Source organism: Mizuhopecten yessoensis, unplaced genomic scaffold (genome assembly GCF_002113885.1).
Source record: "Mizuhopecten yessoensis strain PY_sf001 unplaced genomic scaffold, ASM211388v2 scaffold9431, whole genome shotgun sequence".
Taxonomy (NCBI): domain Eukaryota; kingdom Metazoa; phylum Mollusca; class Bivalvia; order Pectinida; family Pectinidae; genus Mizuhopecten; species Mizuhopecten yessoensis.
In genome coordinates, this window is record NW_018408044.1 from 570272 (window position 1) to 583107 (window position 12836).

The window sequence follows — 12836 nt, forward strand, 5'->3', positions numbered from 1 at the left end:
CTACCTGTCTGTGATGACTTAAGTGCCGCTTTGCTTTTGTACCTCCTGTGATATTTGCTTGCTATTTCTGAACTAAATTTAAATGTACCTACATGATGTTATTTCTTAATTGTATCCCTTTGTTGTCGCAATATTAGCACAGTGCTAATGCTTACTGTTTTAAATATGCGACGTTAAATAAAGTTCTTGGATCTTGTATCTTGTATTTCATCTAGCAAAAAACAAAGTAGGCCTACCAATGTTTATCAGACTTCATATGTACACTAAAATGACAGCGTGAATGACCTACATTTGTATGGACTTAGCTGCTGGCTAGACGTTAAAGGCTGAACGCAACGAACAATGAACGATATCAACGAGAAGTATGACTGGGCGGAGTAATAGAATCATAGAGAAGTTAACAGGTAAGTCGACCTTTCTTGGACTTAAAAAGCGTGCATCCTTTTATACATATGCCGACAGCTTTAAACCTCTGGAAATAGAAGCAACATGCTCTCTGTATGCTACCGATCACATGTATAGATCTGTAAACTGTGTCCTGTAGCATGATGGTTTGATGTGGTTATGGAATGTTGGGATAAAAACTCGACCGCAGGGTAAATCTGGGCAAACCTTAGTGTGTGTCGTTGTGATTACCCCAAATAGAGTTATGTGCATGTTTCCTATTCCATATGGATTCGATTGCAAGTAGGTAGGTATATAAAAGATTATATATTTTCCTAAGATTTTAAATTGTTATTATGAATAACATGATAATTTCGAAGACGTCATGTAAATACCACTCTTTATTTATGCACATTGCGAAGATTGTCTGCTTGCTTAATGTATACAAGTGTTTGTAAGCCTTTTTTGTTCTTTCACAATTATAACTATTACTATTATCCATATGTTGTAAAGCGCTTTAGAGTAATTTTACAAATTGTATAGGGCGCTATATAAATGTAGTATATTATTATTATTATAAATAACCGAATAAATGTATGTAATTAAATTTTATTATAGACATTTCAACAAACTACATTTATACGTTGTACATCCTTGGAATACACTTCAATGTCCTGAGTGAAAGGAGTTTACAGAATGGATTTGTATAAATCCTTTTTCTTAATTGTGGCTTTGAGTATTTAAATCCAATTTCTGGATATGAAATATTTAAATTAATTTCCCTTTTTACTGAATATATTTAATTCCAATTTCTCAATTTTGGTAATGATATATTTTAGATAGAGAGGATGTTTTCCATGTAGGTAGGGGAATAGGAAACACATGTATTATTTTGTTTTGGCCTTATCAAAGTCTAAGCTACATGTACAATTCATCGCAAATACATGTACATACAAACCTGATGTGTATATAGATATATTCAGCAAAGATATACTGATCGTTAACGTAATGACTACAATGTGATCACTGCTGTCAGCTACTCAAAACGTTATAGTTAAATAGACAAACGTCATTAGATGTACGTTATTGAAAATACATGAATAATGAAATTGTTATTTAAAGAATATGCAGATTTTTATAGTTCAAGAAGCAATGCATTTTAATTGCCCTCTTGTCTGATGATTCATTTGGAATTTTGTATGTATCAGTAGACTGGTTGTGATGTATAGAAGCCATTGAATGTATGCGCTTCAGTAGAATATTTATGTTACGTTGTTATATAAAATGTTCATTTATCAATTGAAGAACCCTATTGAACCTAAATGGGTCATCGATCACCTTAACCAGATTTAGAACGGCGTCCCGCCATACATATCGTGCACCATCCACAGTGAGTACACAGTTACGGCTCCATCTGCTGTTCCCTTTAGTTATTATATAGTGTAGTTGTGAAAGTACACACATGGGTTATTACATGGGTGTTTCTCTTTGAGGTCATAGCCCTTTCTGCATTGTGTACAGTAATAGCTTTTGTTCAGAAAGGCCGGCATGCTCGTGATGACGTAATATTGATCCTCATGGTGATACAGATATATCTGTTTCTCGGTGTCTGGTCCAGAATAAATCCTGGCGTTGAAATATTCCTTTGAAACAACGATGATCTGGTAGTCAGGCATTTCGTCTTGGAACAATTTGATGTCGTCCACTCCACATTTCTTTGGAGGTACTTCAGCCATTCGATGAAGATCGTGGGCGAGTGTCCCTTGGATTTTCCTTCCTTACCTGATAATATTCCATTGTGCATGTCCATCGATGCGTGCTTGTGTTGTGATTATGGCTCTGGCACAACAAAGGTCATTCTGATGAAACATCTCTTGTCTTAAATCATTTTGTCTAAGTCAGCATAATGGCAGCGTTTCCGTGTTCCTCCCTTCGGAAGGTGTACGTGTACTTACTCTATATCCAGTGTTTCGTCTAGGAAGAATTGTTCGTACGATTGTAAAACGCGCTCAATTTCCGACAACAGTCGATCAGCCGTCAGATCAGCCGTCAGATCCGAGACCTCTTTAAAGAGAAGGGCGATGGGAAATCAAGTTCCGGACACTCCACAGACAGTCTGACCAAGTCATTTGAGTCCATGAACTCTGCAATGTTGTCAATTAGGGGCTGGAACTGTTTCTTCAATATCTTAAGTATGTTCGGTAGATCACGAACTTTCATATCTATTGCATATCTAAATTAGTTTTCCTTTACACATCTGAGGTAAATATGTCTATGTGATTCCTTAGGAATCTTTATCAATCAATTTTCTTTATATCCCTTACTAAGTAACAGCTTGTTGTCAATGTCATTTACTACCAATCAAATAATGTATAACTGTAGTATTTTTTCCATTATTTTAAAGATGTTTTGTCCGTCTCATCAATGATGTGTGTAAATGTCCATGTAAATTGCTGCAACTGTACTAGAGGAGAGGAATTAATATAAGCTTATAGGTTGTTTTCCTACCCTCGTTGTATCTGTACTGTATTGTAATGTAGTGTGCAAGTGATGAAATAAAAGACTGTTTAAACTAACTGTCAAGATGTATGGTATAGAATGTCGGAACGTGTAGAGAAACATTTTAGCAGCCTACAAAGACACGTGAAGAGGAAACATTCAGAACTGGGAGACCAAGAAATGTTAAGAATACCTAGAGTACAGGCAGCAGCGCCGGGCACCGTAGAACCGGTGCGCCAGAACCCCGGAGCGCTGGAGCGCCATAACCTCTGAGCGCCGGTGCGCCACAATGAGGAACGGGAAAACTGGGATCAACTCTGCCCAAATCAGGACTTTCAGAACCGCATATTGACAAAAGGTCAGAAGATTCTGAACAGTTCCGTTTCAAGCCTCATTTTACGACGATTGTGTCGGGACCGCCCTCCTGTGGTAAGACGCATTTCGTGAAAACACCTTTACAAGATAACATTACCAAACTGAATCCCTTACCCGAAAGAATATGTCATGGCTGTCGAGCGATGGCAACCTCTATATGACGTTATCAAAACGACCGTCAGACTCGGAGTGGAATTAATACAAGGGGTACCATTAGACCTGGAGAATGATCAGTTTCTTGACCCAAACGTGAGCAACCTCATTGTATTGGACGATTTGATGTCCATCGCTGCAAAGGACCGCCGAATCGGCGACTTATTTACGTGTCGGTATGGTTATTACAGACCCTGGACCGTTTTTCTCTACCAAAAGTGCGTTGAGTTTGCGTTGCGTTTGCGTTGGGTTTGCGTTGCGTTTGCGTTGAATTTCCGTTGCGTTTGCGTTGCGTTTTCGTTGCGTTTCCGTTGCGTTTGAGTTGACCGTTTGTTGTGCGTTTTCACTTTAGCGTTGAATGTGCGTTGAACATGCGTTTTGCTCGTTATGTAAGAAAACGTTCGATGGCTATGTGCAGGTTATTTTAAGATTATGTGAGTGCTGAAATGTTTTTATATAAAAAAAATAGTTATATGTATAATAAAGTTTGCAAATTGAAAACAAAATAAATATACAAATAAAATAGATAAATACGTTAAATAATCGGTCGGAAGTTTAGCAATGACTTATATTGATATTCGAATATTTGGGCTGCGTCATGTGCTGATTGATGGATGCATGTCTATACACATACCTTAATTGGTCAGTAAAATTATAAGTAGAAAATGATTGAGTAATTAGTTATTTGTATATTTTAAATATTTAATTTCCATACGTATATCATTCTGTTCATATGAATATGAATCAAATTACACTAAATCTACAAATACTTCCATCACTGATGGGCTGTTGGTTTCGTAATGATACAAGGTTAGTCTGGATTGAAGATATATAATTAGTGCGTCTAAACGGCGAGTTTCACTTTATAAAATATTTGTAGTTTTATCTCTAGGTGTGTATGGTTTTTCGTTAATTTTATTGTCTATATATTGTGGGTTTTGTTTACGTCCAGGTCGAAGTATGTAAGTCCTGCGCTCGACTCGCAATATGTATCGGGGGTGCTTCCTGGCGAGGTTCGAGAGGTACAAGGCCCATGCCAACATTGACAATAAATTGACTTTGATTACGCGGTTGAAAATCATTGAAACCTAGCAATTTTACTAGTTGTGTATTCGGTATTTCTTTAAGCTGAATCAAGAGGACACATTATTATTAATTTTTGATATTTAATAAAATGGTGATGAACATTCAAATAAGTATTGAAATATTGAAAAGAGTAATAAAGAACGTGATCATGGTTAAATCACGAATGGCAAAAACCGCCACAAACAAAAAATATATCAATTAATAATTAGATTGAATTAATCAAACAAATTAATTAATTGATTAATAAAATGAAATAAAAAATAAGCTTGAATAAATAAAACAAATTAATAATCAAATCAATAAAATGACATAAAATATATTGAAATAAGGAGGGTATATATGGTAAATTCAGTTTTCATTTATAGGTGATGTAGAAGGGTGTAGGTGGTAAAGGAAGTATAGGTGATGTAGGAGGGTATAGGTGGTATAGGAAGTACAGGTAATGTATGAGGATATAGTTAATATAGTTGATGTAGGACGGTATAAGTTGTATAGGAAATAGGTGGTATAGGAAGTATAGATGACATAGGAGGGTATAGGTGGTATAGGAAGTATAGGTGATATAGGGAGTATAGATGACGTAGGAGGGTATAGGTGGTTTATGAAGTTAAGGTGACGAAGGAAGAGTATAGAAAAAAAAGGTGACGTAGGAGGGTACAGGTGGTTATAGGAAGTATATGTTATGCATTAGGGTATAAGTGGTATAGGAAGTAAAGGTGGTTTTAGAAGGGTTATTGTGGTATAGGAAGTAAAGGTGATGTAGGAGGGTATAGGTTGTATAGGAAGTAAAGGTAATGTAGGAAGTATAGTTGATGTAGGAGGGTATAGGTGGTTTAGGAGGTATAGATGACGTATGAGGGTATAGGTGGATTACGAAGTATAGGTGATGTAGGAGGGCAAAGAGGGTAAAGGACGTATAGGTGATGTAGGAGGGTATATGTGGTATATGTATGCATTTATATGTCATGTAAATGTATTCAAGGATCAATCAAATATCGTTACCTGTGTCTCACTACCATTAATGATACATGCATCTTCAGCTGCCTATATAGTGAGGTGTATGTTTATATTTTTTTCTTATAAATTAACATTTCTGTGTAAATATATCTAGATTTAACAAACCAACACAAACTCTCTCCAATACCATGGACTAGTCTCTGCTATCAAACGCTATTTAAGAAAATATGATTTCCTGATACAAAGACCTTCCCAGCCTGTTACACCTCTCTTGATTGATATATTATTTAGAGTAAATTGATAATTGCATCCATTTAGAGAGTTTCAGCTCACAAATGTCTTCTTTTATAACAAAATTGAAATACAAGAACATTTTTATTGCACGGAATGAAAACGTGACTGCATCTTCATAGTTAGATTCACCAGATATGTTTTAAAGCTCTTTAAGCATAGAAGCATATAGATGTCATTCAGATTTCTTGCCAACTACAGCCATAACAACCACATTAAGAAGAAAATATTTGACAATTATCATATAAAATCTTATTCTCGTCATTTAAAGTTAAAACATGCTATTGATGCGACAAGAGTGTATTTTAATGTGTATGTGTATGGCATAGGAGGTTAATGTGACGTATAAAGGTTCAGAAAGTAAAGGTGACGTATGATGGTATAGTGTGATGTAAGAAGGTATAGATGATGTAGGAGGGTATATGTGGTATAGGAAGTAAAGGTGACGTAGGAAGGTATAGGAAGTATAGATGATTTAGGAGGGTATAGTTGGTGTAAGAGGGTATAGATGATGTAGGAGGGTACATGTGGTATAGGAAGTAAAGGTGATGTAGGAGGATATAATAATTTAAGGTGATGTAGGAGGGTATAGATGGTTATATATAGTAAGTATATGTGATGTAGGGGGGTATATGTGGTATAGGACGTAAAGGTGATGTAGAAGGGTTATAGTGGTATAGAAGGTGAAGGTGATGTAGGAGGGTATAGGTGGTATAGGAAGTAAAGGTGATGTGGAAGGGTTATGGTGGTATATTAGGTATAGGTGGTGTAAAAGGGTATAGATAATGTAGGATGGTATAGGACGTATAGGTGATGTATGAGGGTATAGATGGAATAGGAAGTAAATGTGATGTAGGAGGGCAAAGGGGTATATGACGTATAAGTGATGTAGAAGGGTATAGGTGGTTTAAGACGTATAGGTGATGTAGGAGGGTATAGGTGGTAAAGGAAGTATAGGTAATGTAGGAGGGTATAGGTGGTGTATGACGTGTAGGTAATGTAGGGGGGTATAGGTGGTGTATGACGTGTAGGTGATGCAGGAGGGTATAGGTGATATAGGAAGTAAAGGTGATGTAGGAGGGTATAGGTGGTGTATGACGTATAGGTGATGTAGGAGGGTATAGGTGATATAGGAAGTAAAGGTGCCCCCGGAGGGTATAGGTGGTGTATGACGTATAGGTGATGTAGGAGGGTATAGGTATAGGTAATGTAGGGGGGTATAGGTGGTGTATGACGTGTAGGTAATGTAGGGGGGAATAGGTGGTGCATGACGTGTAGGTGATGCAGGAGGGTATAGGTGGTATAGGAAGTAAAGGTGATGTAGGAAGTATAGTTGATGTAGGAGGGTATAGGTGGTTTAGGACGTATAAGTGGAATAGGTAATGTAGGAGGGTATAGGTGGTATATGACGTGTAGGTGATGAAGGAGGGTATATGTGGTATATAATAAATAATAATAATAATAATAATGGGCGGTTCTTATATACTGCTTTATCACAAACTAGTTCATAGGTGGTCTCAAAGCGGTTCACAAATTATTATCCGTGGTTATAGGGCCTTTGCGACCAGCCAATACATTTCTCAACTCCCTGGGGAGCATACAGCCGGAGCTGCTATTTCGGCGCTAACAGTTAGCATTCAACAATTCTAGCACTGCTCAACCACGTACTCATTTACAGCTGAGTAGACTGGAACAAGCGGAATAAAGTATCGTGCTCAAAGATACAACACATTGCCGTGCCGTGGCGCGAACCCGCAACCCTTTGGTCACGCGCCCGGCGTCCTACCACTGCACTACCGTGCCTCCTATATGACGTGTAGATAATGTAGGAGGGTATATGTGATATAGGAAGTAAAGGTGATGTAGGAGGGTATAGATGGTATAGGACGTATAGGTGATGAAGGAAGGTTTAGATAGTTTAGAAAGTATAGATGATGAAGAAGGGTATAGGTGGTATAGGACGTATAGTTACTGTAGGAGGGTATAGGTGATATAGGAAGTATAGATAATATAGGAGGGTATAGGTGGTAAAGGAAGTAATGGTACTTTAATACAGCACCTGAGCTTTCTTTATGAATTAATATACTACAGCTTAAACATTTCTAGAAGTATTATATATAATAACAATGTTTCAATCCGCTGAGGTATAGAAAAGAGTATAATTCGAATTCGACATCGATAACTAAAGAAAAATATGAACCTGAGGAATATTACCAGAGACTTTTTTTGTTGTTTAAGGTCATTGGAGTGTATTGATAAACGGAAACAGGAAGTACATCCCTAGTTGAAAATCCAATGTAGGGAGAGAGTATCACAATTTCCGCAAATTCTAATGTTTAATATTAAACTGATGAATATTGTATATTTATCATTGACAGAACAGTGTGTTCTCTCAATATTAAATTATTTCAAAACAATCCAGGCATTAATTTAGTTTTTTTATCAATGAATCACATGTGTCCATTTTTTCTTTACTTCAGGAAACCGGCTACCTATTTCACTACTGTGAAGTTTTTCAAGAACGATAACTCTTACCTGCAATTACTATGTGTATATGGTTTATTATAAAATGTCAATTTTTATATCGTGTATAGAGAATTAATTTTACACAATTTCAGCATTTATTAAATTGATATACATAATGCCATACTAATATATGTCAGTATCATTTTTATTGACATTATTTTGTAAAAATATTGTGTCTTTCATTTTTTTTTCAAAATTCACTCCTTTTGACCTAAATTACCATTTAAAATCCTTAAAATTCTGACAACCTATATTTTTTTGTGGCAGAAAATTTTCTTTACTTTAAAGCAATATAACTACAAAATTTGAAGAAATTCCACTGAGAAATGGTGACACAATCCTATTACCTTAACTTGAAGTAACTTGACGTGATTTAGTCCAAACGTGTCCACAAAATTGGAAATCTGAAACGGTGATCCCGCCCCTGATTAGCAGTTATGTGGTAAGTCCTGGAAGGGATTGGAAAAAATCATTGAATGAAATCTTCCTATATAATATAGCTTGTACTTATTTTGAAATAGTGTATATCTGCTATTTTGTATTCCATAAAGGGTACATACTGGTTTCTGTCGGTATTAATAGACGTGTCCTGTCCGGTACACAAACCAACAGCCACGCCGTTGACACGTGCCTCGGGTATGGCGGTGCTATTTTTTATAGTATTCAAGCGATTCCTGGTTATTTTGCCCGATTACTAGTTTACCATATAATATACAATAAAACACGTTTTTATTGTATCTTACAAGAAAATTACATAACGGGGAATATTGTCTGCGAATAGAAATCGAAATATAAAAGTGTATTTGTATCAAAACTGCAAATGTCTCATGATTTGGCCGTTGCTGTTTTACGTAAAGCGACACAGATCTAGTTATATATATAACAGAATTAACCATAAGCAAATATAGAGATGATTGGATTGGATTTTTTACAAACGCCTTTTATAAACTGTATTCGGAGTGACCCACCCCAGCAGTGTTTCACTCCTCCAACCCTTTCTCACACGCGTACATAGTACTCTCGTGTACATCGGGGATCTTAAATAATCGTTACAACTAACGGAGCTGTCCGTCCTGCTTTTGATCTAACATGGAGGACAAGGTAAACAAAGTTTTAATTGAATCTTGAAGACATCGGAATGTAGGTCCCCCGTTTGTTAGACTTTGTCCATTCAAAATGACTTGGATGACGAATTTCATTTTGGATTAAAATGCCTCCATCAACGAGTCTAGAGGCAGAGACGGAAACAACGGCGGGGTCCAAAAGTTTCGGGTTGTCTATATTTCCTCACTAATATTGCAGACAACAGCAAATGTCAACTCGAGTTAATGTCCGGAGTGAGTGTTAATCATAGTGAAAGAATTATTAGCATCAAATGTTTCCATCGTACAAGTAATGCTTAATATATTAAAAAACGATTAACATTGAAGAAACCTAAAAAATGAATTGTACTCAAAATCTGTCCCGGGTGATACCGACGAGATTCTTCAATTTACATCTAGTTGTATATTGAGTTTAGCTTTGGCGCTTTGTATTGGCGTTATTTCGTAATGTCGCTTTTGTGCGGGTTTTCGTTATTTCGTTTTTTCGCTTGGCGTTATTTCGCGGGCGAAAAAGCGAAAAGACGAAATGTCATATATAAGCCACCATAGAATGCCGTGTCTGAGAATAGATTATTATAAACAGACGAACTTAAGGCCATAACTATTAATGCATGCGTTTTACGATAAAGACTCCACAAAATGCTTATTTCGCGTTATGCTGTATGTAACACAATATCGTATAAAACACACATCTCGATTTGGTTTTCCTGCAGCTTGAAATGGTAAAATTACATATAATTTTCGAATAGCATGTCTTACACGTGTATTGCGCTCCTTACTTTGTGCTGCAGTCTTCCTGCATTTAAAACAAATAAGATTGACTTCGACCATGTTCGGTAATATATTGGCGATAATAACATTCCTGTTTTTCTTGGCCTTTTTTATTCTGACGGAACAATCCCACATATTTTGTATTTCGGCATCATTTGTTTGCGTTTAAATGATAAATAAAAAAATATCGTTTAAAATGATGTCTTACCTACAAAGCGTAGCTGTACTGTACACGTGTACAGTGATTTATTGACAAGATTCCATAGAAAATAAATCAATAGGTATGCTATTAAAATGTCAATAAAATGTTCCACTGATTTCAACAATATTTTATTACTGAATTATTAAAAAAACAAAAAAAAAAATGAAAATGGATTCGAACTTGCATCGATTACTTCTTCTGGTCACAAGCTAACTGCGTTACACATTTGCCTACATCGGACATAGACGAATGTGGAAATACAAACTGTTTTAACCCAAGAAACATCTGTCACAGTTTTGAGAAACTTGATCAACACTGTTTTTCATCATGTTGAGCACTTTTCCAAAGGAGGACCACTTTTCCGTCATACGATTTGTTTCCGGATTTTACATAAAGGAATCAAAAACTTTATTCAAAAGTTGGTCCTCGGATGGGAAAGTGTTTAAAGTATTTGTTTAAGTCTGGGAAACCCCGTCATTTCATAGATATAGTGAACATGGCTTTATTTGCAGTATTATATTAACAATATCGAATATCTCAACAGTTCAATAATTCATATTCAATTGGTTTGATATATGCATTTTCGCTACTAGAATTTATTTATTCATCAATAGGTTTTTTTCCATTTTCATAAATATGGGCAGTTTTCCGCTATAGCTCTTTGAATCTCTCTCTAGTACTTAATTCCGTACTAAAATGTCACATACTACCAGGTACACACACATATATAATGGAAATTATTATATAATAAATGGGCATCACAGTATATATATATATTATAAAAGCTGAAAATAATCTGGCGGACCTGATTATAATAATATACAACATTTTATATAGCACCCTATCTAGCTAATGTAACAGGAAAGAGAATAGTGTGCTTCAACCGGGGATCGAACCCTCGATCTCCAGGTTCCTAAATATAAAAAAAAAATATAAAACATTTGATATAGCGCCCTATCTAGCTAACATAAGCCACTCTAAAGCGCTTTACAGTACATAGATATACAATTTTATACAGTCGATACAATTAGCATATATATTAATCAATACAACATTGAGGAATTCGCAGGAGCTGCCTTATCAGGCGCTAACTACTAGTCCTATGCCACCTGACTAATATCTCCCTATGTGTGTATGCCTGTGTGTGTGCTGGAGATGTAATGTGTTCTGTTTGTAGTTGGACCGTGCTTCCAACGGCATCATATATAGTGCCACCTCACTTGAATGCTACAGCATAGATACCGCAACACCCACCCCAGACCATTTTATACACCACCTGGGTTGTTGGAGCTGTGTGGGCAGGAGAAAAACACTTTCTCTAATATTCCATGCGTACGGCGACTTCGGGGATCGAACCCCGGCCGCCTGCTTGGAAGGCCGGAGTGTTAACCACTCAACCAATCCGCACATTTGCCTACATCGGACATAGACGAATATGGAAATACAAACTGTTTTAACCCAAGAAACATCTGTCACAGTTTTGAGAAACTTGATCAACACTGTTTTTCATCATGTTGAGCACTTTTCCAAAGGAGGACCACTTTTCCGTCATACGATTTGTTTTTGCATTTTACATAAAAGAATCAAAAACTTTATTCAAAAGTTGGTCCTCGGATGGGGAAGTGTTTAAAGTATTTGTTTAGATCTGGGAAACCCCGTCATTTCATAGATATAGTGAACATGGCTTTATTTGCAGTATTATATTAACAATATCGAATATCTCAACAGTTCAAAAATTCATATTCAATTGGTTTGATACATATTCCATACTAGAATTTATTTATTCATCAATAGTTTTTTTTCCATTTTCATAAAAATGGGCAGTTTTCCGCCATAGCGCTTTGAATCTCTCTCTAGTACTTAATTCCGTACTAAAATGTCACATACTACCAGGTACACACACATATATAATGGAAGTTATTATATAATAAATGGGCATCACAGTATATTATATATATTATAAAAGCTGAAAATAATCTGGCGGACCTGATTATAATAATATACAACATTTATATAGCACCCTATCTAGCTAATGTAACAGGAAAGAGAATAGTGTGCTTCAACCGGCGATCGAACCCTCGATCTCCAGGTCGGACACTCTACTACTGAGCTTAAGGGAAATTCCCTTTAGATATCCTATCCTTATCTTATGATGTAATTTGGAGACGACTCCTTGGTCCGAAATGATTTGTCGCGCCGGCTGATGTATCTGTGGTGGTTGATCCTTCCTTTGTTTCCTTGTCAGACTTGGCCGGAGTCTGAGATTATCCGAGGGGTCCCTATGGTGTATGCGGATATTTAACCTTAATTCTTTGGTGTATGTCTATTTAAGAAAAGAAATATAATTGGTTGTTAGTAGATGGTCTTATGGGGGGTCTATAAGTTGTTGGGTTTATAATATATGTATCTTATTGGGACTTTTATTATATATATATATAAAATATGGAAATCACCGATCGTATCATATCATGGCGTTGGTCTAGGAGGAG

At 36.2% G+C, this 12836-nt stretch overlaps 1 protein-coding gene across 2 annotated transcripts in view; it reads left to right on the forward strand.

Moving 5' to 3' along the window:
* Window positions 1–288: 288 nt before the first annotated feature.
* Window positions 289–12836, forward strand: part of LOC110458109 (zinc finger protein 239-like) — a 42206-nt gene continuing 29658 nt past the window's right edge. The window contains exon 1 of one of the 2 annotated variants that reach the window (XM_021509687.1): window positions 289–404. The gene's annotated coding sequence lies outside the window, so the exon portion shown is untranslated. The other variant, XM_021509686.1, reaches the window with a different exon arrangement.